The following is a 19,306-nucleotide window of genomic DNA, read 5'->3' on the forward strand; positions in this document are numbered from 1 at the left end:
GTGGGTGGGACTTTTTTGACCAATCTGAAGGTTAACCTCAGGCTTTCCCCATTGTAACAACTAGTATTAACTGTGTGTTGGGACTGGGCAGAAGGTTCAGCCCCCTTTCAGAAGAGTTTTGGGTGTGTGTACTTACCCTAGAGCATGAAGGGAGGCAAACTTGCAACTTCTGTGGGCAGACAACAAATTTGCTTGGAACTTTGGTTTGCCTGAGAGATGGAGTGCTAAATGTCTTTGGCTCAGCCTCTCCTGTGGAGGGAACTTTATTCCCCACTTTGCTGTTTGAAGCAAAGCCACTGGCACCTCAATTAATAGAAATTTTATCCTAAATCTGGGCCTAGTTCACTGATGGTTCAGCCAAGCTGAAAGCTGATTGTGTTTGCTTGGTTCTAGATCTGTTCAGCCTGTGCACTAACTAGGCAAAGAGAAAATGGGTGCAATTACTTTGTTCATTGGGCAGAACTCAAGGCTGTTCTTAGCTCTGGCCAGTACTATCCTTGATGAAACTTGTTTTTACTGACCTTTGCCTATTGCCAATGGCATAGTTCTTTGGTCTGCCACTTGGAAAACTAGACTGGCAGATTAAAGGCAGTTCTTTTTAAACCCATGAATTATACAAACAATTTATAGATACTGATCAAACCATCTGTATCATTCATGTAGGTGTCCACAGTAAGAACCTGTTTTCTGATGAAGCTTACTAGAATCAAGCTTCTGATTGAGGCTGTGCTGTCCATCTCCTTCATTATTGTCTGTTTTCATCATTGTATTAAATGTGATGGTACCTCAACCATCATAAACTCTGTTTCTGACACAAAGGGTACCGCTACATGCCAGACTTGGACTCTTGCCAAAAGTTTACCCATTTGTCTTATGATGAGGGAAACTAATTGCATGGGGCATGACCACTGTCTGCTCCTAGCAGATTGAATATTGGACCTTTGATCTTTCTTTTAGAGCTATCAGTGGTGCCTCATTGGTGTCGGCACTTTTTCTGGTTGTGACGTTGCTGATGCAATCTAATCAACTGGTTCTGGCTATACCTTTGTGGCCCTAGAAACTAACCTGTTTTGTGCTTTTGACTTTCTGGACCATTTTCAGTCTGACAGTGATGCACCTTTTATTACAAAAACCACTCAATAGTGACTGATATTTGATAGACTGTTCATGTTCCCAGCCACTCACAGACATGTGGTATGTGAGTGAACATTGAAGGTTGAGACAATTTCTTCAAAAATGAGATTTGAAATCGTTTGCCTCCTCCTGTTTCACATACCTTAGTAAGTTAGTTTGGTCACTGAATATAGCTCTGCCCAGAAAGGAATTGTCTCCACTTGATCACTTCCTGGGTAATGATCAGGACAGAAGAGGTGGTAGATTTATAGCCTTATTTTGAAAAATTGAGATTTCACCCTGGCCATTTCTGGGTGTATTGTTTCTGTTTTCCCTCTAGCAGCAATCAAAAAACCAGATTGGTTGTGTACTTCTGTGTGGTGGGAAGACCAAAAGGTGGCTTTCAGAATTCAAATCTAATTCTTATTCAGCTACCTGGAGTCTCTTGTTGGATTGATATAGTTCTAGATCATCAGGATAATGTGTGGTTGAATATATTGATTGCTGTGTCCATTGGTGGCCCATGTGGGCCAGTAGAGGCCATAACAGGTTTCTGTAAGTTTCATAAAAATTCCATTCAACCTCTTGTACTCAACATTTCTGGATGAAAGGTCTAGGTGTGGGTAGGAAATGAGTGGAAAGAAAGATGAAGTTAATGGCTAGTGGAATGAGATATAGTGACTTTTGTGGCGGTGTACAGAGCAACAATCCTGATACTGGAGGACGAAATACCTTAGACCTCTGAAGGTTCAGGGGAGGGAAAGACATTAATGTTCTTTATTTTTTAATTTATATATTTATCTATTTTATTGCTTTTTGATCCATTGTATACAAATGAGGTACAACTTCATTCCTCTGGTTGTACACAAAGTAGAGTCACACTGTTTGTGTAATCATACATTTACATAGGGAAATGATATTTGTCTCATTCCATTATTTTTCCTTCCTCCTGCCCCCTTCCCACCCCTCATTTCCCTCTACACAATCCATCTTTCCTCCATTCTTCCCTTACCCCCCCCCCACTAATGTATCATCCATTTATCAAAGAAAACATTCAGCCTTTGGTTTTTTGGGATTGACTTATTTCACTTTAGCAGGTTATTCTTCAATTCCATCCATTTACCTAGAAATGCAGATAAATTTTACTTAATTAATTTTATTTAATTTTATTCTTTCTGGCTGAATAATATTCTGTTGGGTATATGTATCACAGTTTCTTTATCCATTCATCTATTGAAGGGAATCTAGGTTAGTTCCACAATCTTGCTATTGTGAATTGAGCTGCCATAAACATTGATGTGACAGCGTCACTATAGTTTGCTGATTTTAAGTTCCTTTGGGTATAGGCCAAGGAGTAGGATAGCTGGGTCAAATGGTGGTTCCAGTCCAAGTTTTCTAAGGAATCTCCATACTGCTTTTCCAGAGTGATAGCATCAATTTGCAGTCCCACCAGCAATGTATGAGTGTACCTTTTCCCCTATATCCTTATCAACACCTATTGTTGCTTGTATTCTGATAATAGCCATTTTAATTGGAGTGAGATTCAGAATCCTCTGAAAGAGAAATCAGGAAAACTATCCTATTCAAAATAGCCTCAAAAAATTTTAAAATACTTTGGAATCAATCTAACAAAAGAGGTGAAAGACCTTTACAATAAAAACTACAGAACACTAAAGAAAGAAATTAAAGAAAACCTTAGAAGATGGAAAGACCTCCCATGTTTTTGGATAGGCAAAATTAATATTATCAAAATGTCTGTACTACCAAAAGTGCTATACAGATTCAGTGCAATTCCAATTAAAATTCCAATGACCTCATAGAAATACAGAAAGCAATCATGAAATTCATTTGGAAGAATAAGAGTCTGAGACTAGCCAAGATAATCCTTAGCAGGAAGAATGAAGCAGAAGGTATCAAATACCAGACCTTCAACTATACTACAGAGCAATAGTAACAAAGTCGGCATGGTATTGGCACCAAAATAGACAGGTAGATCAATGGTACAGAATAGAGGACACAGAGACACACCCACATAAATACAGTCATCTCATACTAGACAAAGGTGCCAAAAACATATAATGGAGAAAAGATAGCCTCTTCAACAAATGGTGCCAGGAAAACTGAAAATCCATATGCAGCAACTGAAATTAAACCCGTATCTCTCACCCTGTACAAAACTCAACTCAAAATGAATCAAGGACCTTAGAATCAGACCAGAGACCCTGCACCTTATAGAAGAAAAAAGTAGACCCAAATCTTCACCATGTCGGGTTAGGACCAGACTTCCTTAACAGAACTCCCGAAGTACAAGAAATAATAGCAGGAATCAATAAATGGGATAGATTCAAACTAAAAAGCTTTTTCTTAGCAAAGGAAACAGTCAACAATGTGAAGAGAGAGCCTACAGAGTGAGAACAAATCTTTACCACATGCCCTTCAGATAGAGCACTAATCTCCAGAATTTATAAAAAACAAAAAATTTAACCACGAAAAATACAAATAACCCAAACAATAAATGGGCTAAGGAACTGAGCAGATACTTCATAGAAGATGATTTACAAGCCATCTACAGATATAGTAATAAGAGAAATGCAAATCAAAACTACCCTAAGATTTCATCTCACCTCAGTTAGAATGTTCTTTATCTTTTATGACCATTCTTAAAGACTTTCTTATGAAGGAAGGTGCAGCTCTTCTAAACTGCTGCAAGCATGTTAAATTTAATGGACTACTGAATCTGCTACCTGCCATTAGGTAGCTCTGGTCAGGATTTGCTGTTTCCCTTATTTTCAGTTACAAGTCTCTTGGAAATAGCAGGGGTTGACCCTAACTCTGTACCTTTCTTGCAAAAAATTCCTGTCAGAACATTCCAATGTCTTCCTCACTCCTATCCCATAGCTTTTACTCAGAGAATTTTTGGGGCAGATGATGGTCACCTGAATTTTAGCCTGGACAAGAGGTACAGGCTGGACTGACTGACCTCATTCATTCCTTCCAAAAACAAGTATTAAGCTCAGTTTTTTGAAATGTACTTGGAGCCTTAGGTTGGGACACAGATTGACTGTGCCTCTTAGCCTGAAGTAGATCCTACTTGTAAAGATCCAACAATCCTTTCTTTTTTTCTTTAATTAATTTTTAATTGGTACATTATAATTATACCTAGTAGTGGAGTACATGATGACATTGGTACTTGTGCCTAATATAATTTGTTCGATATAATTCCCCAGTATTTTCCCCTTCTCTTATCTTCCTCCCTCCCCTGACCCCCTTCCTCTACTCAACTGGTCTCCCTTCTAATTTTATAAAATCCTCCTTTCTCCTTTTCTTCCCCCTTTTTCTCCCTAGCTTCCACATATGAGAGAAAATATACAACCCTTGACTTTCCGAATCTTGCTCGTTTCACTTAACATAGTGATCTTAAGTTCCATCCATTTTCCTGTAAATGACACTTTCATTCTTCTTTATGGCAGAATATAACTCTGTTGTACATACATACTACTTTTTCATTATCTGTTCATCTGTTGACGGACACCTAGGCTAGTTCTATAACTGTACTATTGTGAATTGTGCTTCTGTAAACATGGATATGCATGTATTGCTATAGTATACTGACTTAATTCTTGAGGATGAATACCAAGGAGTGATATACCTGGGTCCTATTGTAGTTCCATTCTTAGTATTTTGGGGAACCTCCATGCTGATTGGTGTAAGTGATGCACTAATTTAAAATCCTACCAACAATGTATAAGTGTTCTTTTCCCTCCACATCTTTGCCACCATTGAGTATTATTTGTATGCTTGATGATTGCCATTCTAATTGAGATGAAATTTTAGTGTAGTTTTGACTTGCATGTCTCTGCTGAGGATATTGAACATTTTTTCATATATTTCTTGGCCATTTGTATCTTTTGCGAAGTGCCTGCTCAGTTTACTTGTTGATTAGACCATCACTTTTTTTCCCCCTTGGTGGTGAGTCCTTTATTCTGGATATTAGTTCTCTGTTGGAAGAGTAGCTGGCAAAGATTTTCTTCCATTCTGTGGGACTTCTCTTCATGCTTTTGTTTTCTTTGCTGCATAGAAGCTTTTTAATTTGATACCATCCTATTTATTAATTCTTGGTATCATTTACAGAACTTTAAAAGTCCTGTTTAGGAAGTTGTTGCCTGTGCAATATTGGAGTATTGACCCTGTTTTAGCAATTATAAAGTTATTGGTCTAATTTCTAGTTCTAGGATCCATTTCAAGTTGTCTTATACAGTGTGAGAAATAGGGATGTAGATTCATTCTTCTATATATGGGTATCCAGTTTTATGAGTACCATTTTGGCTATCTTTTCTCCAGTGTATGTTTTTGGCACCTTTGTTAAGAATCACATGACTGTATCTGTGTGGATATGTCTCTTATTCTATTGTATTGTCGTGTGTGTGTGTGTGTGTGTGTGTGTGTGTGTGTGTGTGTATACAAGTTACAATACTGTTTTGTTATTATAACTCTGTAGTATAATTTGAAATCAGATATTATGATTCCTCCAGCATTGTTCTTTTTTTTTTTTTTTTGACTTGTATTGTTTATTTTGCTGCTTGAAACCTAAGTAACAGTATGCCACTATAATTATGGGGTTTCACCTAAACCTTTACTACACTGCAGTTTAGGGATACATTTTTGGAGAACTGACATTTTGCACAATGCAGCAGACATTTTCATTTATACACAAGAAAAGGAAGTGTTCAATAGGTTATATATTTCAAGTTATTCCAGGTTATTCATGAGAGAATTTTTGCAGATAAAACATGTTTAAATTTAACCAACTGTAGCGTGTCAGTGTATTTACAGTCTCTGGTCATGTTGCCAATGACAAATTACTATGATGTTGTATATTTAGCACAAGATGTCAATGCAGCATAAATCCCATGGTATTTTGATTTTTTTTTTCTGGAGATTAAAGCTGTTTTTCTTGGGATAAATGCAGCAGTAAAACAGACCAGTTGATCAAAAAAGCACTTCTGCCATAACTCCAATAATTTTCAGGACTCATCTATTGACAGTAGTTTTGCCATATCCAGTTTTTTTTAAGGATTACATCTCTGCACTGTTACCTCAAGTACATCTGTGAAAGCTTGTTCTCTGTTAAGCCAGTTTACTGTCTACAGCCTGGTTGAGAGAATTTAGTTGGTTGGTCCATTTACCTAGTACAGTATATTGTGCTCTGCCCTTCCTTCTGATGATCCAGTTCAAGGAGTTGGTTGACTTGATCAATTCGACCATGAATAGTGTTATCCAATATGTTCTGCACCAGCAAGCTTTCCACATCAGCTACATCTATGTTTAACTCCTTTTAAATAAAAGGAATATTATTCTTGTGTAAGGCTTAATTAATTTTATGAGTACTTGTGTTTTGATGTTTTGTAAAAGCTCTTCAGCGTGTTCTCTTATGAAAGGATCATCCATGATGTTGCTGTGTTTTGTTTTCAGAAACTTTTCAAATTCATTGATGTCATTATTCTGATAGGCATTTACTAAATTCACCATTGCTAGAATTTCTGCATCGTTTTTGTATGGTTTGGCCTCTTGTGAGTCAAATGGATTTATACCCAATTTCATTAGCATGTTTGCTAAGACCAAATATTTTAAAAATGGTTCATCTGGGACTTCCTGATTCATCATAGTTCTTGAAGGCTTCAAAAAAAATCAGTGTGTGCCTTTTCAAATTCACCTTCTCTCAAGTGCATTTTAAACCACATTCTCTGATAATTCCTATGATCAGTGGCAGACTTAATGTGAAGTGACTATTCATAGAGTGTTTTAAGTTTTTTGTTATTTTTCTGTGCTGTGTACATTTGAATTTCCAAAGCATAAATTTCTAATAACTGTGTACATTTTCTCAGGTCATCTTCTGTGTCATCAGTCTGGCATGACTGATATAATTGGCATAAAATTTTTTGAAGCTTTCCATTTTCCTCTCATTCTAAATATAATTTTCCAAGCTTTGTATTTGTTTTAAATCATAGGCTATCATTAGCATCTTTCAAAGCTTCCAGTATTATTTCATAGAATTCCTGCAGTAAATCCATCTGTTTAGAAGTGGAGATATAATCAAAAATAGAATTAATGGATTTTTCAGAATAATTTCTTGTGACTGCACTCTGAATATAGGTCAATAGTTGTTTATATGTATTCATCATTTCTGGAAAGTTTGCCAGTTTGAAATTAATCTTAATCTTTTGTTTCAGTGCTTTGAATTCCAATTTTCCTTTTTCACCTTCAAGTTCCAAAACCTTTTGAAGGCTGCTTAATGCTGCTTTTCATTGTCTTTTAATACTTTGGAATTATAGTATTGAGTTTTTAAATTCACATTTGACTCAGAGTTACTAAGTTCAGAGTATTCCAAGTTTTAGTCTTCATCATCATACTTCAGCGTTCTTTTTGCTTAGAATTGTTTTGGCTAGCTAGGCTTGATGGTGTATGTCTCTAATGCCAGTGACTTGGGAGACTCATATAGGAGGATCGCAAGGTCAAAGCCAACCTTAGCAACCTAGTGAGACCCTGTCTCAAAAAAAACAAAAAAAAGGTTGGGGGGACCGGGGATGTGACTGAGTGTTTAAGTGTCCCTGTATTCAATCCACAGTACCAAAAAATAAAAACAAAAAAGAATTCCTTTGGCTATTCTGGGTCTTTTATTCTTCTGTATGAATTTCAGGACTGTTTTGAATTTTAGGACTGTTGTATTCAGTGGTATTTTGATGGGGAGTGCATTGAATATGTAGAGCACTTTTACTAATATGACTATTTAAACAATATTAATTCTGCCTAAGAACATGGAAAGCCTTTTCATCTTCTAAAATCTTCAGTTTCTTTCTTCAGTGTTCTATAATTTTCATCAGAGTTCTTTCACCTCCTTTGTTGTCCATGCCATTAATCTGTATCTTGAATCCCTCTTCAATTTTAATGATTCTTTAATTTGGTCTCTTAATGTTGTTCCAGAGTTCTTGTTTGTTTTGTTCATGGTTATTTATTTTCTTTTCTTTAATATTGTCTGAATATTCAAGGCTGGCCACTTTATTTTCCAACTCTAGGATCCTGTTTTCTACTTGGTATATTCTATTGGGGAGAATTTCAACTGAATTTTTTATTTGATTTATTATACCGTTCATTTCTAAGATTTGTTTGGTTCTTTTTCAATGTCTCTATCTCTTTATTGAATTTCTCATTCTTATTCAGTACTGACTTCCTTAATTTGTTCAATTGTTTTTCTCTGTTCTCTTGGAATTCACTGATCTTTTTAATAATCATTCTTCTGAATTCTTTATCTGATATTCCATCCACTTTAGTATCTTTGGAGTCAGTTGCTGGTGAATTATGAACCTTAGGAGGTGTCATTTCACCTTGTTTTTTGATATTGTATTCCACATTGAGATTTGTATATCTGTTGGAATGGAGTTCTCTTCCACTTTCATGTGAGAACCTTTTTAGGGCATGCCTTCTCTTGGCTAAGTGTTCTGTGATATCAGAGTGTTGTAAATTGTTGAATATATTTCCAAGTGAGGTTTGTAGTACAATTTCCCTGCTAGTTTTTTTGTGATGATTATTGTAGTTTGATATAGTGTGTTTTGTATTGGAGCTTGAGGAGCCCACTTTCTCTATAGGTCTGTTATAGTTTGGATGTTTAATGTCCCCAGAAAAGCTCATGTGTTAGGTAGTGCAGGAATGCTTAGGTGAAATGATTAGATCATGAGAGTTTTAATCTCATCAGTGGATTAATCCATTGGATGGATTAATAATTTGAATGGACTACTGTGTGGTAACTATAGGCAAGTGGAGTGTGGCTGGAGAAAGGTCAGCAGAGGTGTGGCCTGGACTACATCTTGTCTCTGGCTCCTATCTCTAGTTCTGTCTCTCTCTATCTTGATCTCTATCTCTATCTCTATTTCTATCCCTATCCCTCTCTCTCTGCTTTCTGGCTGCCATGAATTGAGCAGTTCATGCCTACATCATGCTATTCTTTCTCACCTTTGGCTAAGAGCAGTGGAGTTGATACACTATGGACTGAACCTCCAAAACAGTGAGCTTAAAATAAAATTTTCCTTCTCTTAAGTTGTTCTTGTCATGTGTTTTGGTCACAGTGATGAAAAGCTGACTCTCACAAGGTCTCACAAGAGTGGGATCTGTCTAGTAGGTTAGGCATTTGAGTTGTATGTAGCAGAGTGTGTGGGATACACCCTCTGTGATTGCTCTTCTGGACTTGACAACTCTGTCTGAATGGGATCTAGGTTAAGACCCCTTGTAGGTGTGGTGTCCACAGACTTTCTGGTGTTCTCTAAGGTGTTGCTGTAGGAGCAAATGTCCACAAGTGGGAACTGAGACCCCTCTCTAATATAGTTCCTAGTTGGTGCCTAGTTGTTAGTTTGGGGTTTATATTTCCCCTATTCTCTATGCTAAATTATTGCCAAAGTTTGAGAGGGGTTAGATTGTGTGGGGAACAGGGAGCATTTTTAGCTTTATAATCCTTTCCAGGAGCACCGTCTGTGCCCTTGGGACTGTACTTCTTTCATGTAAACCAAGCTTTTACTTGCCTGCCTCCTAAAAACTTAGACTCTTATACCTTTAAATTTTAAGGAAACATCAGTTTATTTTGTAGCCTTCAGATGATTTTTGGAGATCTTTGCAAAGTGAGTTTATTTTTGGTTACTTGGGGAAGCTTCCTGGAGTAATAACTGATCTGTTACTTATGTACACTCTGTGAACCCTTATCTTTATGAGGGGAGACATTCAATTAGATTAGGCAGTACAAAAAAATTCTGTTTTCTGACTTTTTAGCTTAAGTAATCAATGACAGCACTGTGGCCGGGCAAGGCAGTAAGTCTCAATTCATTGACCAGAGTTTTTAATGATAAATTGCCCTTGATTTTTCTTCGTGGACTAAGGCATCTGTAGAATTGCTAGTTCATCCTATTATTCTTCTTGTATTAATGCATTGGGAGAAATGGAAAAGGCAGTATAGAAACTTACACAGAAAGCCATGTGACTTTCTGAGTGTATTGGTCAGCCTTTTGTTTCTGTGACCAAAATACCATACAAGAAGAACTTAAGGAAAAGTTTATTTTAAGCTCATGGTTTCAGAGGTTCAGTCCATGGTGGACTGAAAGTGAGGCAGAACATCATAGGGGAAGGTATAGTGTAGAAGCACTGGTTCACTTCTGGTGGTCAGGAAACAGAGATGGGGAAGGGACCACAAGGAAGATGAATCTTTCTAGGACACCCTAGTAAGCTACCTCCTCCATTCCACGCCCCACTTGCTTACAGTTACTATCCTGTGAATCTATTCAAACTAGGATTGACTGATTAGTTACTGCTCCCACAATCTGCCCATTTCACCTCTGTAAACATTTCTGCATTGACGTAGGAGCTTTTGGGCAACACCTCATATCCAAATCATAACACTGAGGTAGACCCTGATGGCTCAAAGGGTTTATCTTATTTTGTATGTGATCTTGAGGGTTAGGGTTAAAATTAATTCTGAAGATTGACCTCATCCTGCTGATCCTGCTGTTCAGAGTGTTGTTGATAGTAGTCTTAATTAATTATATGTGAGATAAATTGACAGATCGAAAATTCAAGCTTTTGCCCATTGGAATAATCAGAGTTGCTGATAGAGTGGCATACTCATGAAAAAAAATCATCAACCTTCAGGATGACTAGAAATGAGAGGATAATGTTTGGATGCAGTCTTCTTTGTGTCTCCTCCATATATGTACATCTTTTGAATAGAGGGCCTGGTTGTTCTAGACTATCTTTGCAAGGATGTTGTGTTTCAACCAGACTTGATAGTGTTGCCTTCCAGGTCAAAGGGCAGATTGCTTATAGCCTGGCGATATAGTTTTTCCCTCTAAAGAAATGGCAGTCATACTTATTGTCCATTATAAATCATGTACATTCCATAAGCACAGGGTTCCTCTCCTCTAATGCAGTCCACTGGATGTATAGATGTCATTTGGCCCACTCTGTGTCACCTTGAAGGAAATGAGGTTCAGGAATGTGTGTAAAAAATTGCTGATACTGTGGTTGTTATTGCTGTGAGTAATAAAGCATTCTGTCCTTGACCCAAGAGTCTTGTATCTTCTTTTAGCATCCATGAAATTATAACAGGATAAATTATTAGCTTGCAAGTAAGTAGGGTGGAATCTTAGGTCCTTCACTGTTCCTACCACTCTACCCTGTAGACAGTCCCTCATTTTACAGATTGATTTACAAGATAGTAATTATAATAACTACTACTAACATTTTCTAGCAGTTTCTTTTTGCTGGGCTGTATGGCAAATTTTTAAAATGTGTATTATTGCATCTAATTGATATACCAATCCAATCTGTGATAGCCATTGTTATTCTTTCCATTTAAAAATAAGAAAATGGGGAGATAAAGAGGTCAATTATGTAATGACAGGTAATAACAAGGCTGGGATTGGAACTCAGGTATGTTTGACTATAAAGTCAAGTCTATAATCTTATATATCCATATTTTTCCAATGTGTGTGCTCGTCTTTACTCAAAGCTACCGTATAAGCCAGGCGAAGTGGAATACACTATAGTCCTAACTTTTTGGAAGGCTGAAGCAGGAGGACTGCTTGAGCCCAGGAGTTTGAGACCAGCTTGGACAACATAGCGAAACTCTTGTCTCATAGACCAACAAAGCTACAGAATAAATGTACACATCTTCCTGAAGCTTAAATTTATTAGAATAATTGAAAAAGAAACACTGTTTTCTTAAAACATAAGTAACAATGATCAAAATGTATAAAATTTGCATGAATTTTAAATAGAAAATGAGATTTCTAGGACATAAGTATGTGACTTTTTTTAATCTTCTAATGGGGAATATGTTTCCCTTCTGTTGTTATTGACTGCAATAGTGGGAAAATTCAAAAAATACTGTGCCTTTTAAAAAACAAAAAACTGAATACAGATTTTTTTTAAACTTCTTCATCCTGTTGTAGCTTTTTGGAATACAAAAAGAATAGTAAAACTATTCCTGGTGTTCTTGGACTGACTGAGGCCAATAAAATAATCAAAAAAAGAAGAAAACTGGGGTTTGTTGATTGCTTATCATGAAGTTGTGTGTGGCAACGGTAGTTATTGAGATTACTTAGTACTTGGAAAGAGATTATTTTGTTACTCATATTCTTTACCTCACTTTTATTGTCTGTAAATTTTTGTCTTATTATTAGTCTATCTTAATGTTACTTAATTTTACGTTATCTTTCTGGAAGTTCTGTCACTCTGGGGAATATTCCCAATGGCTCAGTAGTGGAAGTTGATCTAAAAATAACTGGCAGTGTGATAAAAGTAATAGAATTGACTCCAGCCAAAGTAAGCAGGTCTCAAGTTGATGCACAGTATAGTGGAAGAGGAAAACAATGTTTACTAATTACTTTCAAATAATACAGTGAGGAATATTCTGCCAATGCTGACTGATATTTGATGATAGTAAATAATTATTTTTTTTAAGTGTGATTATGTATTGGACTTTAAAAAAGTGTTATTGACTCTTAGAGGCATATACCGAAATATTTATGGATGAAATGATATGATATACAGCATTTACTTCAAAATGATTTGTGAAAGGGTTAGGGATAGGGTCAGCGGAAAGCAAAATGGTTGGCTGTAACCTGGTAACTGTTTCAGAGGGTATTGTGTTCATGGCTTTGGCCTTTACTGTTGTCTCTACTCTTATGTGTACTTAAAATTATCTATAAAAATTATCTATAAAAGATAAAAAAGATGTGTTGCCAAAATAAAAATGACTTTGGGGAGATTGTAAGCATTAGTATAATATCTTAATGTACTAATTCATGATTGGATTATATAAGTGATGAGACTTACAATGAAGTAATATCCTTGCAGTTACAGTAATATTAATTACTGTGAGCATTTAGCCAAAATAGTTGGTAAATTTTTGTCTGTATTTGTTGTCACAGGAAGATTTTTTTCTTCCTCTTTGTGTGTGTGTGTGTGTGTGTGTGTGTGTGGCAGGCGGGGGGGAGTGATGGTGATTGAACCCAGGACTTTGTATATGCTGAGTATATGCTCTACCACTTAACTATATTCCCAGTTACTCCGATGTTTTAGTCAGCTTTTTTGCTGCTGTGACTAGAAGACCTGATGAGCAATTTTAGAGGAGGAAATGTTTATTTGGGGACTCATGGTTTTAGACATCTCAATTCATAGACAGCGGGCTTCATTCCTTGGGGCTTGAGGTGAGGCAGTACATCATGGTGGGAGAGTGGGGTGGAGGGAAGCGACTCACATTAAGATCAGGAAGCAGAGAGAGAGCTTCCACTTGCCAGATACAAAATATATACTCCAGAGTCATGCCCCCAATGACCCACTCCTCCAACCACACCCTTCCTGCCTTTAGTTATTGCTCAGTTACTCCTGTCAGGGGGATTAATTCACTAATTGGGTTAAGGCTCTTATAACCTAATCTTTTCTCCTCTAAACCTTGCATCGTCTCACATGTGAGCTTTTGGGGGACACCTCACATCCAGACCATAAAACTGGAAAATTTATAGTAGTTTTCTTGATAAATTATACTTGTAAAAAGCCCTAGCTGGAGTTTTAGAATGATTGATATTATCCCGTGTATTCTGTCAGATCTTAATGAAATGAAACCAAGTATCAGTACGAAAAATAAGAGAAACCACATTAGCACATGGAGATTGAACAATAAATACTCTTATATGAAGAATGGATAAAAGAAGAAATGAATAGAAATCAAGAAATTCTTAGAAACAAATGAGAATAGAGGTACAGCATATCAAAATCTCTGGGACAGTTATGAAAGTAGCTCTAAATTAGAAAGTAGTTCTAATTTATAGCATTGAGTGCCTACTGTGAAAAAATAGATCCCAAATATGTAAAAGTATGCTCCACCTCAAGGCCTTAGAAAAGGAACTAATAATAAAATCAATAGAAGACAGAAAATAATTAAGATCAGAGCCCAAATTAATGAAATTGAGAATTAAAAAGTCATACAGGATCAGTGGAATGAAGAGGTAAATTAAATTGATAAACCCTTGCCATATTAACCAAAAGAAAGAGAGAGGACGCAAATCAACAAATTTAGAGATGGAAAAGGAAATATCACCACAGATACTTCTGAAATCCAGAGGATCATTAGAAACTGTTTTGAAAATTTTTACTGTAATAAATGGAAAATCTCGAAGACATTTGCAAATTTCTAGACACATATGACCTGCCAAATCGAAACAGGAAGATATAGAACACCTAAATGGACCAATATCAAGTAGTGAAGTTTAAACACTAATTAAAAACCTTCTAACAAAGAAAAGCCCAGGACCAGATGATTCTAAGCTAAGTTCTACCAGATCTTTTAAAAAGAACTAACAACAGTCTTTCTTTGAAATTGAAAGGGAGGGAACACTCCTGAATAAGCCAGATAAACCCTGATACCAAAACCGGACAAAGACACATCAAGGAAAGAAAACTACAGACCAATATTCCTGATAAACATACATACAAAAATCCTTAAGAAAAATATTAACAAACCGCATTCAGAAACACATCAAGAACATAATACACCATATCAAGTGGGTTTCATCTCAGGAATGCAAGTTGATTCAGCATACACAAATCAATAAATGTAATTCATCACTTAACAGAATTAAAGACAAGAATCACATGATCATCTCAATAGAAGCAGAAAAGGCTTTTGATAAAATCCAGCACCCATTCATGTTAAAAATGCTGGAGAAACTAGGGATGGAAGGAACTTAACCTCAACAACGTATAAAGACTACTTATAACAAACCCAAGATCAACCTGATGAATGGAAAAAAATTAAAAGCATTTTCTTTAAAATCAGGAACAAGACACAGTTGTCCACTCTTACCCAATATAGTTCTCAAAACAATAGAGCAATTAGGTAAGAGAAGGAAATTAAAGGGATACAAATAGGAAAAGAAGTCAAATTGTCTCTGTGGATGACATGATGCTCTATCTAGAAGACCTAAAAACTCTACCAGATGACTTCTGGAGCTTATAAATGAGTTCAGCAAATACAAGATCAATACCCACAAATCAGTAGTTTTGTTATAGTACAATGGTGATTCAACTGAGGAAGAAATCTGGAAAACTATCCCATTTACAATAACCTTAAAAAACAAAACAATACCAGCAATAATAACATCTGCAAAAACCCACGGAAATTTGGGAAGTAATCTAAACAAGGAAGTAAAAGAGTTCTAAAATGAAAATTACAGAACACTGAAGAAAGAATTTAAAGACCTTAGAAGATGGAAAGACCTCCCATGTTTGTGGATTGGCAGAATAAATATAGTCAAAATGATCATATCAAAAGCAATATACAGATCAGTGCAAGCCCCATCAAAATACCCATGACATTCTTCACAGAATTATAAAAAATAATTCTTAAATTCATTTGAAAGAATAAGAGACTCAGAACAGCCAAAGCAGTACTGAGAAGAAAATAAATGCAGGGGGCATCACAATACCTGATCTGTAATTATACCACAGAGTATATTAAAAACAGCATATAGTATTGGCATTAAAATTCACATGAAGACCAGTAGTACAGAATAGAAGACACAGAGACAAACCCACATACTTACAGCCATCTGATATTTGACAATGATGCTAAAAATACATTTTGGAGAAAAGACAGCCTCTTTAACAAATGGTGCTGGGAATACTGGATAAATATATGTAGAAAAATGAAACTAGACCTATCTCTCTGACCCTGCAGAAAAGTCAAATCAAAATGGATCTGAAACCCAGGAATTGGATCAGAAACCTTGCAACTGCCAGAAGAAAAGAGGGTCAACACTCCATCATATTGGTGCTGGTACTGACTTCCTCAGCAAGAGCCCCAAAGCGCAAGAATTAAAACCAAGAATCATTAAGTGGGATGCTATCAAATTAAAAAGCTTCTGCACAGCAAAGGAGACAGCCTAGGGTGTGGAAGAAAGGCTTTCCAGTTTCTCCTCTGACTGGGGATTAGTATCTGGAATATATAAAGAACTCAAAAAACTGAATGCCAAAAATTCAAATAATGCAGTCAGTAAATGGGCAAAAGAGTTATACAGATACTTCTCAGGAGAAGAATCTCAGATGACCAACAAATATATTTTTAAAAAGTTCAATATATAGCAATCAGGGCAGTGCAAATCAAAACTACACTAAGATTTCATCTCCAGTTAGAATGGTGATTATCAAGGTTACAAACAATAATAAATGCTGGTGAGGATGTGGGGGAAAAGGTACACTTGTACATTGTTGGTGGGACTAGAGACTAGTACAACCACTCTGTAAAGCAGTATGATAATTTCTCAGAAAAATAGGAATGGAACCACCATATGATCCAGCTATCCCACTCCTTGATATTTTTCCAAAAGTACTAAAAGAAGCATACATTAGGGATATAGCCACTTCAGTGTTTATAGCAGCACAGTTCACAATAGCTAAATAATGGAGTCAACCCAAATGTCTGTCAATAGATGAATGGGTTAAAAAGCTATTTTATATATATATACATTATATATATGCATGTATGTATATATATATTATATATACACACACATATACATATATACATATATATACACATATATATACATGCACACAATGGAGTTCTGCTCAACTAAAAAGAAGAATGAAATTTTGGCATTTGCTGGCAAATGGATGGAAATGGAGAATATCATGTTAAGTGAAATGAGCCAGACCTAGAAACTCAAAGGTCATATGTTTTCTTTCAAATGTGGAAGCTAGAGTAAAATAAAGGAAAGAAAAATGGGAGGATAGGATAACATATAAAGATACAGGGAAGATCAGTTTTGTGGAAGAAGGAGATTGAGAGACAGTGGAGGGATGGAAAAGGGAAGGAAATGGAGTATGAAAAAAAAATTTTTTTTTTGGGTTTCTTACACTGAGCCACATCCTCAGCCCTTTTTTTGAGTTTTATTTTGAGATAGGGTCTCACTAAGTCCTTAGGGCCTCACTCAATTGCTAAGGGTGGTCTTCAACTTGTAATCCTCCTGCCTCAACCACCCCAGTTGGTAGGATTGCAGGTGCAGGGTGGCTGGATTGAATTCTTTAAAAAATCATATTATGTGCATATATAAATATACCACAGGGACTTTCACCTTTGTGTATAAGTAAAAACAACCAATCAAAAATAAATAAATTGCTGGGCGTTGTGGTGCACACCTGTAATCCCAGTGGCTCAAGAAGCTGAGGCAGGAGGATTGCAAGTTCAAAATCAGCCTCAGCAATTTAGCAAGGCCCCAAGCAAATTAGTGAAAACTTCTCTCTAAATAAACTGCAGGAAACAGCTGGGGATGTGGCTCAGTGGTTAAGTGCCCCTGAATTCATCCTTGGTACAGGTTAAGAGATGAGCAAAAGGAAGTCTGTCTTATAAAGTTGAAGAAGGAGAATGCAGAGGTGCAGAGGGAGGCTATGAGGGAAAAGTAGGAGATCTTGAACTTAAACCAAATTCTATGCATGTATGATTTTTGGTTGGATGATCCCAACTACTGTGTATAACTATAATGTTCTAACAAAAAAAAGATAAACAGTGACAACTTGGAAGGAATTAACTTTATGTACTAAATATGAATACTTGAAAGCAAATGTTATTTTGGCAAAGAGGTGATAACAGCATTTTTCTTTATTTAACAAAAGATTTTAACAAAATCAGAAACCTGAAAAAGGTACAAAAGATAATATTAAGCAAAAAGAAAAAGGACAGTTAGAGGATGTGTCTTTTTTGTGTGTATTGATAACAATTTGTTTTCAAGTGACATTATTCTTTTTTGTCTTTTTTCCCCAATAGATCAGCATGTAGTAATTGTATTTAAATGTAGTTCATTTTAGCAATGGAAATACTGCATAAGTTATTAATCTACCTACTGACATGTGTGGCGAATATATAAAATTAAAATGTAGATTATGTTAAAATGAAATACATTTTTATTTAAGATTAAATATATTTTGTTAGATCATAAATACCCATAATCTAGAGTAATTTAATTTGCCAAGATAAAAATATTAATATGCCAGAAATAACCACTTTCTTTCATGGCATGTCTACTAGAAAGATTTTTGTTTCTTTTCAAAATCCTTATGGGTAGCATGTGTGTATATGTATTTGTGTGTTCATAGCAGTAACTAGGAATTTCCAGGGATTAGATCCTGAAGGTACCCTGAATTAATATGGATATAGAATCTTTAATGAAAGGTCATTGGTGACATACATAGCTGACCCTAGGACTCTGTTCCGTATACATTTCTACCGAATTTTTAGGACACCTTCATGAAGATAACTGTAGGGAGTTCCCTACTGTCCAGGGGACATCTTATAGTTGGTATTTGTTACTCATGGAGAAAGCATTAAACTGTAGAGTATGAGTTAGTTGCCTCCCACCTTGCTGTAGTAATCCCAGGTTGGTGTTCTGAACTTTCCCAACAAGCATTGGCTCAGAAAGAACTCTCATAGTTAGCATTGTGGCCAGATAAGGGAGAAGGTTTTATTACAGAGTTTTGGTGGTAATTAGTGACTATACTTAATAAACAGTGTCTTTTAATTCTTACTGCTTTAAAACGGTCTCACTGAGTTGCTTAGCACCTCACTTTTGCTGAGGCTGGCTTTGAACTTGCAATTCTTCTGCCTCAGCCTTCCCAGCTGCTGGAATTATAGGCGTGTGCCACCGTGCTGGGCAAGACCCCAAAATTTTTAAAAAATATTTTCAATCCTGGTTGGTTGAATCTGCAGATGCAGATATGGAGGGTCTAATATACTGTGTGTAGGTGAATAGGCATTCGGAAGGTGAGGAAGAGATACAAAAACTCAGATTAGGTCTATATTTTTGTAATTCTCATAATAAATAATTATAGTATAGAATAACTATAGAGAATTTGGTTCCAACGGTTAAGGTGGATGTACTGATATATAATTCTTTCAACCAATAATAATGGACATATCAAAGGACAGAATATGATTAGTTATCAGGTTGCTGATAAAACTGTGCAAATCTTGTGGTACAAAATCTCAGGGCAAAAATTCCTTCTCATCTTTTCTTATGTCCAGCTTTTGCTTTGAACATTTTTGGTGTCTGGGAAATCACTACTTTGTGAGGTAATAAAACTTTACCTCTCTATCCCTTAT

The 19,306-nt window shown here is 36.1% G+C and overlaps 1 protein-coding gene and 1 pseudogene across 1 annotated transcript in view; one reads left to right on the forward strand and one right to left on the reverse strand.

Moving 5' to 3' along the window:
* Nucleotides 1-19,306, forward strand: part of Faf1 (Fas associated factor 1) — a 459,649-nt gene that overhangs the window by 12,481 nt on the left and 427,862 nt on the right. The gene's annotated exons all lie outside the window — the stretch shown is intronic.
* LOC124990571 (COP9 signalosome complex subunit 2-like) lies at nt 6,241-18,644 on the reverse strand (annotated as a pseudogene).

Source organism: Sciurus carolinensis, chromosome 1 (genome assembly GCF_902686445.1).
Source record: "Sciurus carolinensis chromosome 1, mSciCar1.2, whole genome shotgun sequence".
In the NCBI taxonomy this organism is placed as follows: Eukaryota; Metazoa; Chordata; class Mammalia; order Rodentia; family Sciuridae; genus Sciurus; species Sciurus carolinensis.